Source organism: Amblyomma mixtum, chromosome 10, assembly GCF_055824585.1.
Source record: "Amblyomma mixtum isolate Tamu chromosome 10, ASM5582458v1, whole genome shotgun sequence".
Classification (NCBI taxonomy): Eukaryota; Metazoa; Arthropoda; class Arachnida; order Ixodida; family Ixodidae; genus Amblyomma; species Amblyomma mixtum.
This window is the reverse complement of record NC_143021.1, coordinates 87,622,793-87,634,341: the sequence shown is the minus strand read 5'-3', so window position 1 is coordinate 87,634,341 and position 11,549 is coordinate 87,622,793. Positions and strand designations below refer to the sequence as shown.

General features: G+C 50.5%; 1 pseudogene; it reads left to right on the top strand.

Moving 5' to 3' along the window:
• The first annotated feature begins 552 nt into the window (after positions 1 to 552).
• Positions 553 to 2,351, top strand: LOC149326382 (uncharacterized; annotated as a pseudogene).
• Positions 2,352 to 11,549: the final 9,198 nt, after the last annotated feature.

The following is an 11,549-nucleotide window of genomic DNA, read 5'->3' as shown; positions in this document are numbered from 1 at the left end:
CGCACCTGCCCTGCCTGTGGGTGGTAACAAGAACGTCCCCTTCGGTCCATCCGATTGGAGAGTGCGCTTCGAACATTATTCCCCAGCCAGGGATCTGGGGAATCCGAACGATATTTAACTCGATCGGCTGTGAGTGTGGCCGAGAGAAGCCTGCTAGCTCCAGTCGACTACGGTTGACGAAGACGTTCTCCTTCCACTGAGAGCCATTCTCAGTCGCTCTATGTAAATAATGTAAATAAGTGTATAAAGTTTTTCGTTACCTTTCCTCTAACCCAGTCTCCCATCCTCCTCGTCCAATCACCGGTCTCCGGCCATGCTACCCGTGTCGCAACAACTGGTTGGCAGCGGTGGAATCGTCTGCGTGGTGTCCGTGCTCCGGTTTTGGTGAGTGTACTGCCTTCTCTCCTTGAGTATTGCCAGGCTTAGCGTTTGTGCTGCTCTTCCTGGTAGTGTAAGTTGGTTGCAGCAGCCTGTTCGGATTTGAGCCTTGCGCTGCACCAACATCCTTTAGAGACTTGCGATCACATTGTTACCGAGCATTTAAGGGCGGTCATGGATTGGCGAAAGCTGCGTAAGATGAACGTGATCTCCTTATCTGGGGAATTAGGGATTCATTGTGGGATAACTATGAAAAAATCGCAGGTTGTCAAAGCGATAGAGGACCTTGGTTTTGATGATGAGGAGATAGTGGAGCACTGGGAGGAAATCAAAAGAAGAGAGGAATTCGAGGAACAAAAAAAGAAAGAGGAGTTAGAGGAACGAAAAAGAAAAGAGGAGTTAGAGGAACGAAAGAGAAAAGAGGAATTGTAATTAGCGGAACAAGAGAGGAAAAATGAGGTGGAGCTAGAAAAGAAGCGATTAGAGGTGAAGCTAGCTGAAGCTCAATCAAAAGCAGGCACGACCTCTGCGGTGAGCAGTCAGACATTAAAGCCGCCCAAAATTAAAGACCTTATGTCAGCTTTCAAAATGGGCGAGGATATCGGGCTGTTCATTGTGAACTTTGAGCGCACGTGCGAAAGACATAACTTTCTTCGTACAACTTGGCCTCAGCACCTTTTGACGGTTCTGCCATGTGAGGCTGCCGACGTGCTTGCTCGGCTGACAAAATCGGAGGCGGATGATTATGATAAAGTGAAGGCCACTTTACTAAAAAGGTACCGCCTGTCAGCCGACGCCTTCCGTCGACTTTTCAGAACCACGGGGAAGCGGCCCTCTGAGTCATTCCCAGATTTTGCCTACGGTCTTAGGGCAAATCTGATCGAATGGCTCAAGGCCGCGGAGGTTTACGAGGACCGTGACAAAGTTGTGGAAGAAATATGTTTGGAACAGTTTTACAACTGTCTAAATGAGGAAACGCGGCTCTGGGTGCAAGACAGGCCCGAAAAGAAAAGCTTAGAGCGCGCCGCCGAGCTCGCAGAAGAGTTCCAGGTGAGGCGCGAAACAGGAAAGGAAAGCTTGCGGGCAGCAACAAAGCCCTACAGGGAGTTCGGGAGGCGCCCCTTGCGGAACGAGAATAAAGTGGCCCCACCGAGGGTAGAGAAAGGGGCAAGTGAGGGGGACCGCGAAAAAGGCCCCGTAGGTAGAAATGACGTTGACAAAGAAAAAAAAAAGAGAAGGATCGTGCTAAAGCCTTCGAGGCGAGGAAACCAGCAGTCTGTTTCCGCTGTCACGAGCCAGGGCACATCGCGAGCGGTTGTCGAAGGTCTAAGCTGGTTTTTTCACTCACTACCCTCGACGACGAAAATATGCGCCTACTTGAGCCGTACATGCGTGAAATGACCGTGAATGGGCGACGGTGTCGCGTCCTGCGCGACTCCGCCGCCACAATGGATGTAATGCACCCTTCGCTCGTTTCACCCCAAGATTTTACTGGCGAGTGCGCATGGATACGGCAGGTGGCTCAGGAGGACAGTGTCTGTCTTCCTGTCGCGCGCGTCACCATTGAGGGCCCTTTTGGGGTCCTGCATACAGAAGCGGCGGTGTCAGCGACCTTGCCAGAGGAGTGCCCCTACCTCTTTTCAAACCGCTCGGAGGACGAGCTAAAGAAGAGGGGCTTGAGTTATGGCGACCACTCCATGCACGCGCTGACGCGTTCCAAAGCCCGCGAGATCGCAGCCCAACTGAGTTCTGAGGGAGCTGAAAAGCATGCAACCGGCGAAATTAATGCCGCGGTAGATGCAGGGACCATGGCTCTCGCGGATGAGCTGCCTGCTGCGCCACCTAGTGAGGACAATGGCGGATTAGAAATGTCTCTAGTGGCCCCCTTAATGGATGGCTTTCCCGAGCTGATTAAAGTAGACCGGGAGGCTATCACAGCTGAGCAGGCAAACGACGCAACTCCCAGGATTTGAGTCAACATGTCGTTGAGGGGTTGGCGAAAAAAAAACATCCTTCTGAAGCGGCGGGCCGAAGTACTCTATCGGCAGTACAAAGACAGCAAAGGCGTGCATCACGACCAGCTAGTGGTGCCACAAAAATATCGGGCTAGCCTCCTAAAGTTGTGTCACGGGAGCGGCTGGTCCGGCCATCTCGGCATCACAAAAACAAAGGCCCGGCTTTTGAGAGAATTTTATTGGCCAGGGTGTTTTAAAGATGTTGAGAAATTTGTGCAGACGTGTGACGCGTGTCAAAGGGTGGAAAAATCACAAGATAAAAATAAGGCACCTCTGAAACTTGTGCCATTGATCAGCGAACCGTTCCGGCGCCTGGTGGTGGATGTTGTATGTCCACTACCTGTAACTGCATCAGGCTATCGCTACATCCTAACAATCATCTGCCTAGCAACAAAATTTCCGGAGGCAATTCCCCTAAAGGAACTGAACTCTGTTGGAGTTGTCGACGGGCTGTTGCAGGTATTTTCTAGCATCGGTTTCCCCGCCGAGTTGCAGAGCGACCAAGGCAGCGTGTTCACGAGCGCTCTCACCGCCACCTTTCTAGAGAAATGCGGGATTCGCATTATTCACAGCTCTATCAGACAGCCGCAAAGTAACAGCGTCGAGGCGTGGCATTCTGTACTGAAAAGAGTCCTCAGGGCCCTGTGCTACGAGCACCGACGAGACTGGGAAGCGTGTTTGCCAGCCACCATGCTCGCGCTTCGCTCAGTACCACATAAAGCCACCGGATTTAGTCCAGCTGAACTGGTATACGGCCGGTCGCTAAGGTCGCCCCTTCGCATGCTTCGCGAATCTTGGGAGGGCAGAGGCGAGGACTCCACCGTCCTCGAGTATGTACTTCAGCTACTGGGACGGCTTCAGTCGTGCAAAGAGCTAGCTGAGGCTAACATGAAGTCGGCCCAGCAGAAAGCAAAGCTCTACTACGACCGAAACGCGCGACAGCGTTCATTTTCGGCAAGAGATAAAGTAATGCAGTTGGCCGCATCGAAGGCAAACAAGCTGGACGTCCAGTGGGAGGGACCCGCGAAGGTTGTGTGGAAAATGTCGGAGACCAACTACGCGGTAAAAATGCCGGGTAGACGGAAGGAAGTAAAAATTTACCATTGCAATCTCATGAAGCCCTATAGACAACGGGAAGCGATCGTCCAGCTGGCCTTAAATGCCCCTGACGAGGTACAGACAAATTTTGTATTTCCAGGCAATGACTCACCCTCTTTCGCTAACGTTCTTGAGAGAATACGTGGAGATTCAGTTCTCACCGAACCCCAAAGGGAGGACCTCCAGCGGCTACTTTTGGAGTTTAAGGACACTTTCGCCGATAGGCCAGAAAAGACACTCCTCGTTGAACACGATATCCAAGTAACTAGCGAACAGCCTATTCGCTCGCGGCCATATCGCGTCTCACCAAGACAGAAAGAGATCCTCAATGCCGAGATTCGTCGCATGCTTGATCTCGGTGTCATTGTGCCAGCGGAAAGCGAATACACGTCCCCTATCATGCTGGTAGAAGTGCTCGGAAAAGAGCCTCGGCCCTAAATTGACTATCGGAAGTTAAATGCGGTCACACGAGACCAACTTTATCCCATTCCTAATTTGGAAGAGCGGGTGGAAACTGTCAGCAGGGCTCAGTATGTCTCTACACTCGACCTAACCCGCGGTTACTGGCAGGTTCTCCTGACCAAAAGGGCAAGCCGCTGCGCTGCCTTTATCGCACCGCTCGGAACTTTTCGACCGCTCGTAATGAGTTTCGGGCTCAAGAACGCGCCGTTTTGCTTTTCGCGGTTAATGGATAGGGTGTTGGCAGGGGCGGAAGGCTACGCGCTTCCCTACCTGGACGACATTGCAGTATTTTCTGACAGCTGGGAGGCTCACTTGCATCACTTGCGCGATATTTTGACCCGATTACGAGAGGCGAGGTTGACGGTCCGTGCAGAAAAGTGTCAGCTTGGGCAGGCCGAGGTTGAGTATTAACGCGGAAGTCTTTAATGTCTCATCGTTGTAAGCAGCAGTTGTCGACAGAAAATGTCACGCTTTTCAACTGGTGGAAACGGTTGTGACGTCACAGTGCGCGAATTTCAAACGGGGCCAATTGCACTTTGGCTAGTAACCATACAACCAATTGAAGGGATCGTATAGTGACGCTCCAAGTAAGTGGGACTGAGCTTAGTTAATTACTTAATTACCCAATTAGCCTCATTAGCTTCACTAGTCAGGCCATATCAATAAATAAAAGCGATTAAGAAATTTGTCGAGCTCAGGAATCGAACCCCGGTCTGCGGCGTGAGAGACGAGCACGCTATCCACTCCGCCATGCCAGCTCGATGGTTTGGAATGAACAAAGGCGCGTCTAGTGAATACGGTGTCTTCACATACTGCCATCCTCCTCCCTTCCCTTCCGGCGAGGTTTAGGTGTCCACCGAGATATGAGAGACAGATACATTTCCTTTCCTCAAAAACCAATTTACCGACGAGTGAGGCGTACAACCGAATGGGCGATGGCGTTCTATGGACTCCTTGGCAGCGTTGCAAGACGCTGTCGCGTTCCACTCTTAGGGGCGAAGCTTAACATCTTAACCACACATCAGTGACCACACTTTAGGTCAAAAAAATGCCCCCCCCCCCTGAATTTTGACGGGTGTCCATCGAGATATGTGAGACAGTTACTGCGTAATTTCCTTTCCTCAAATACAATTTTCATTTTCTTCATTACGGCTCCTCTTTATCTATCTTCTTTCACTCCCACCTCCCTTTCTCTACGGTGCGGTTCAGGTGTCCACCGAGATGACAGAGAATTACTGCGCCATTTCGTTACCTCAAAAAGCGTGGTGTTCAAACGGCAAGGCATCGCGCCGAACGGGTGGTGGCGTTTCGTGGACTCCCTGGCAGCGCTACAACGCGCTGTCGCGTCCCACTCCTAAAGGCGCAGCTTAAGCGTCATTAATTAGCAGTTAATTAGTATTCTGGCATTAATCAGTAATTAACACTTAATTAGTGATTTGCCATCACTTCGTAATTAGTACTCAAATATATGTGACGCCACCAGTGCCACAGAAACAGCGAAGGTGGTGCGGAAAACGCTTCCGCCTCTACCCACTTTAGACAGTCAAAGTGCCCCCTGAATTTTCTTGGTCACATTATTGGAAGGGGCTATCGCCGGCCGCTGGACGCCAAGGTTGCTGCCATACGCAATTATCCCAGGCCAACCACTAAAACTGACATACGCGCCTTTCTCGGGTTGGCTGGCTATTATCAGCATTATATCCCAGGCTATTCGGAGATGGCGAGTCCGCTCACGGACAGCTTGAGGAAGACAGAGCCGATTAAGGTAAACTGGAGCGACGAAAAAGAACAAGCTTTTCTCGCGTTAAAGAGAGCGCTGACCAGCCGGCCCGTACTAAAGGCTCCCTCCTACGACCTCACCTTCATTATCCAGTGCGACGCGAGTGAACGGGGCATGGGGGCGGTTCTGAGCCAGCACGATGAGAACGGAGAGGAACACCCCGTGCTGTTCGTCAGCAGAAAACTCACGACCCGTGAAGAGGCGTACAGCGCCTCGGAGAAAGAGAGCGCCTGTTTAGTGCGGGCTACACAGAAGCTGCACTGCTACCTGGCAGGCTCACGATTTGTGATGGAGACAGATCACTGCCCACTGACATGGCCCCGCAACATGTCTCCAAAAAATGGATGTTTGCTGCGCTGGAGTCTCGCACTACAGGAGCACAATTTTGAAGTGCGCTATCGAAAGAGAAAGGAAAATGGGAATGCTGATGGTCTTCGCAGAGGTTTTGTCCGCTAGATGGCGTGCGTATTTCAGACCCTCTCTAGGCGTAACTCGCATTCTCAGTGGAGTTAATTTTTTGTAAAATAAAGAGAAACTTTTTTTTAATGACGGCATTTGAGTGTCTTTTGTAATGTATTGTTGCAGTGTGTGGGTTTTGTGTGTTATGTATAGATTAGCGCTTGAAATTACGTGAGCAGTAGTGGAGCTCTACTATCTTCTCGTCTGATCTATCGGGGCCGTTGGTCTGTGAATCGCAACGGCAGCTGTAATTTCTCCAGAACAAAACCTGTTTCAAAATTGAAAAAAATGCGGTGGCATTAAATCTCCCGCATAGGTCACGTTGATCGCCCACAGCTCACCCAACCAGACCGCCTGAGGGGGGGGAGCCAAAAAGGGGAGTTAATTGAGCAGCACAGCTCGAGGCCTTGTTCTTTGTTTTGACTGGCACGACTCGGGAGAAGGGTGGTGCTCTTGCCTTGCCGGGGTGGGGGCATTGTGCAGATTTGACCACTAATGCTCTACCTGAGACCCTTGGCCTGCAGACACCGACCCTTGGATCACCCAGGAAACAGAGGACCTGCCTGGCTGATGCGGCCTCTTCAGAGAACAGCGAGGAGCTGTAACCCCTTTCGAGGCCTCTACCTGGCGGCGGACGAGCTGCCGTGACCGTACTTCTGACCACGTTGGCCCAATCAAGGAGCAACCGTGCACAATCGACGAGGCCGACAACCTCGCGACGGCGGTGGTGAAGTGGGTGCTTGGAATGCCGCCCTCCGAGCGAAATTCCTTGAGTGGAGGTGACCACGGCAGTAGCGGCGAAGGCCGGCGACGCGCCGGGGGTATTGTCCGAGCAACCACAGCGGATGCGGAGGCGACGTGGCGGCGCCAGTCACACTGGCGGTTAATTGAAGACTTCTGTGTTCCCGACTCGGGTTCTGGACAACAGGTGGGGAGGCAAGTTCATTCACCTGCTGGAAGACTGCGGGAGATTCCTTTCCAGCCGGGCTGGATGAGTCAGCATCTCCCCCTCTCATCGACCCAGCTGCCAGAGAGTGGAAAAGCCCGCACCTGCCCTGCCTGTGGGTGGTAACAAGAACGTCCCCTTCGGTCCATCCGATTGGACAGTGCTCTTCGAACATTATTCCCCATCCAGGGATCTGGGGAATCCGAACGATATTTAACTCGGCTGTGAGTGTGGCCGAGAGAAGCCTGCTAGCTCCAGTCGACTACGGTAGACGAAGACGTTCCCCTTCCACTGAGAGCCATTCTCAGTCGCTCTATGTAAATAATGTAAATAAGTGTATAAAGTTTTTCGTTACCCTCCTCTAAACCCAGTCTCCCATCCTCCTCGTCCCATCACCGGTCCCCGGCCATGCTACCCGGGTCGCAACAGTATGCTACGGGCTCACCAGCCGCACTGCCACCCGTCCTTGCAACTACATTTTTAGTTGGGGGTGGCTAGCGCAGCTCCAAAGAAGAATAACATAGTGGCGAGCTAGTGACCGGAAGTCAAAGCTCCTAAACTGTGTGCCTAAGAACCTTTTTTCTGGTTTATTAATGGCAATAAAGGATGCAGTCGAAGGCTTTCTTTGTGCAAATGAGTTGAATAGAATGAAAATGTAAATTCCAATGCAAAGTTTGAGAACTAATTAACCAGGGGGAAGGGGGGGGTCATTGTAATTACGACATTGCAATCCGTACATAGTTAGGCTTAACTGAAAGAAATTCTTAAATTTACCTCAAAAGCGATGAATATTTCTCACCTATATCATAACAGAGGGATGACAATGCGCAGAATTAAAGCGAATAGCAACATTCAGAGTGAGCTGTCGCGTCGAAAAATGGAGCCGCGACGCTGTATTTGGTCCGATGCGGATGAGCAGGGCGCCGCCATTTTGTCAACCTTAACCACGCCAGCCAAGCAAACACCGCAACGTAAAGTCCGCTGTGGGCATCTGAATATCGAGAATCCTGCCAGGGTGAAGAATCGACAAACCATATCCTGGAAATATTTCTCTTAAAACTCACAAATAGTTATTCTATCTCTCACATCTAGGTATTTCGCACCGTTCTTTGTAACTCCAGCAGTGGCGCCAAAGACGCACACATACGCAGAAAAATTCTGTTTCAGTCATTCAGGCAACGCATAGATTTGGGCACATTTTGTAAACAAATGACTAGTGTGCGCTAAACGAAGAAACTGAAAGCAATCACTCAGATCCTACGGGATTCCGTCGCAAAATCAAGGCTTTGAAGCACGGCGGTCGCATTTCAATGGAGACGAACTGCAAACAAAAACACACATGTGCTGTGACCCGCCAGCGGATGTTAAAAGTCCAGGTTGCCGAAGTTAACCTGCAGCCATTCATCTTTGCGGTTCTCACTGCCCGCATGCGATTTCAGGGGAGCTAAACTTCCCAACACTATAGATACCGCACCGAACGGGAAAAAGGGTTGCTTTATTGCGCACAAAAATACTAGCATTCAAATCAGTTTAACTAAGCAGCCTGAACTATAACTACATAATATTGAGGACACTACCCCCTCGGCATGCAATATCCGGAAAAAACACTTCAAGCAACCAATATATGCTACCTCAGCAACAAACACAGTTTCTTAGTACAGGAAAGCACTTAACGGCAAGAAATGTAAGAGAATTCACAACGTAGCCCCTAACCAATTACTTCTCAAACAGACCACTATCCTCTTAGTAACTGGAGGTAGTACAAGTCAGCAAAAGAAATTTACTACCCCAGGAAGCTAGTTAAGTACACTACAATAACAAACAAGAAGCTAGTCATATCTATCAAGAAAATGGGCAGAAACTTGTTTTTGCATATGTTGCTAGGTTCTTTCTGTGTTGTGCTAGCGTGGCTTGTTAAATTTGTGTACAGAGAAATAATAAAAAGCTACATGTTTATTTTGTTTGATTCCCGACACCTGTTAGAGCTGCCAATATGTGCTGGTCATAAATCACACAAATAGGCATAGATATATTGAGACATTACATAAGCAAATTAAGCGAGCTCATGGCATCAAACAACCCTGGAGGCCAACCGCAAAGGACTATAATTCAACAAAAGAACAACTCAGAAAGGGTCACCAAAGCGTGACACGTGCAACGAGGGTGATTGCGTACATATTTCTCCGCTTTATATGCTTCGAAAGTCTGACTCAGTTATGGGCTAGTAACTATTAACCGTTGAGCTAAGATAACAGCCTTTCTTATGAAATTGTAGAATTATTTCTTTTCGCGCTCGTAGTGCACTTTCTGTCCAACTTTTCTTCGTAAGACTAAAGTGAAACGACTCCCAGTATGATTAAAAAAGAATTAGTGCATTCATTTACGAATAACTTAGTCAACATCTTTCGAAAATATAGATGGTTTAGGATGCCAACTGGCACCATCTTCGCTACCTGCGTGCGGCGAGAATACAGTGCGCCAGAAGACGAGGAAGTTGCTGTCTCGCTTGGTTCTGGCTATGCCTGATTCTGCGTTGCAAGGTTCGTCGCATCTGCTTGGTTTATAAGCACCCTTAAAATGCATCCCTACAATTGGTGGAGGTGCGGCATGCTTCCCAAACCACCCTAGAATTCTGGAGCCGTATGCTGCCTCCTGCGTCCACCACACCTGAGGAGAATATGTCGACACTGGTTGCGATCTCTACCACAGTCGTCTGTTCTGGCGTCAAATGGCAGCGCGATTCTTGCCTATTAAGTGGCACAGCCGGCCACGACTTCCACGGCTTTCTGCCGTCATACGAAAGAGTCAGCAGCTACAAGTGCGATGATTCTTTCAATTTGATTAACGTCCTTTTCCATCTCACGGAGGGGGCGAATCTGAAGTTTCCCAACCATGAGGCTGACCAGCCCGCTTTGTCAGTTGTTAATAGGACTTTTTCGAAAGTGTTCGGCGGTATGCAGTGTGCAAGCTCCATGCCGAAAAACGGAACAGCGCTGCGTCATCGCGATCAGCATGACGAAAAGGTCTTTACTAGCTACATCGAGGACATCGTTGACCTCTGCAAATGCCTCAACCCGGCCATGCCCGAAGAGGATTGGATCAATGGCATTCTTAAAGACATTGCTGACGACACATTTCAGATGCTCCTCCCGACAAATCCTATCATCGTCTGTGAGCTTCTACGCTGCGCTGCGCTGTCTGCGATGAAGTAGTCTCTCCATTGGCCCTGGCTGGTCCTACTTCCGAGGACTCCCACCTGCTCGAAGAAATCGACGCCTTTGTTCGCGAAGATGTCGACCGCCAGCTGTCCCTCGCCCCTCACTTCAAACACACTGCCCTTCTTGCTCCTGACTTGGCTCTGTCTTTGGCCCCAACCATACGTGTGTCATGCAGGACCCCGTCGCTGATGTGCCACCATCCCGCCCTGTGCTGCCTCTTGTGACATGTGATGTACGCGCAATCCATGGCCGGGTCACCCACCGGTTGATTAATATCTGCCAGCCTGTTCCTTGTGGCAGCCGGCGCCGCCGTCTGAGGCTCGGTACCATCAATCTTTCTCAAGGTTTCGCTCACACACAGCGAAGATTTGGCGTGCTGCGGGTAACCGACCCTTTTGATATGCCCGTGAGAGTCAAATTTGTCCCGTGCCTATGCGTTCTCGCGTCGCGATGCTCGCCGCATCATGCGTGCGCAGCGCCTCGATCTGTACAGCCCATCGCGAAGGGCTGAAAGATGGTGCTACGAGGACCGAGCAGCGGCAGCACCAAGCTCTCGCTCGGCTTGCGGCTTTAGTTACCTGGAAGGCGCCTGTCAAGCTGTCAGGTGACTGATTCTTATCGCGGAGACTAGTCTAATTAGGCCACCTGGTTTATACTCATAGCGGCCGCCTATACAATGGCCAGCAGCAACATGGAACTCTAGGTGCGAGAGGTCCCTTCTGCCGTTGTATGAAGCCGAGACTTCCTAGCGCCTGCAAGAAAGCGCCCACTGACAAAATATTCTCGTGGCACACGGAAGGCTCGCGCAGCGCCCCGGCAGTAGACCACGACCGCCATCAAAAGCATGGGCCTAAATTCAGCAGCAGCATATGAACCAACGATCGGTCATTTAGGCGTTCTGCAGTTACAGAATCCTTCGTGTGCCCGGATTTCGCCTGAAGGAGGCAGGCGTCGCCAGCGATACTGATGCAAGATAAGAAAACACGGACGAGGAATAAAGAAACGAGCACTCACAGCTTTTCTTGGAGCACTGTTGTGGCGGAGGCCCGTGACAACTGCCCTCTTCTTCTTCCTATTGCCTTCGTCTTCTTCTTCACCTCTTTATAATGGCACATACCCACGTGGGGGGATTGGCCAAGGTATAGTGGTATAAATAAGGAAATTTCCATAGGATTACGACAAAATATCAGAGC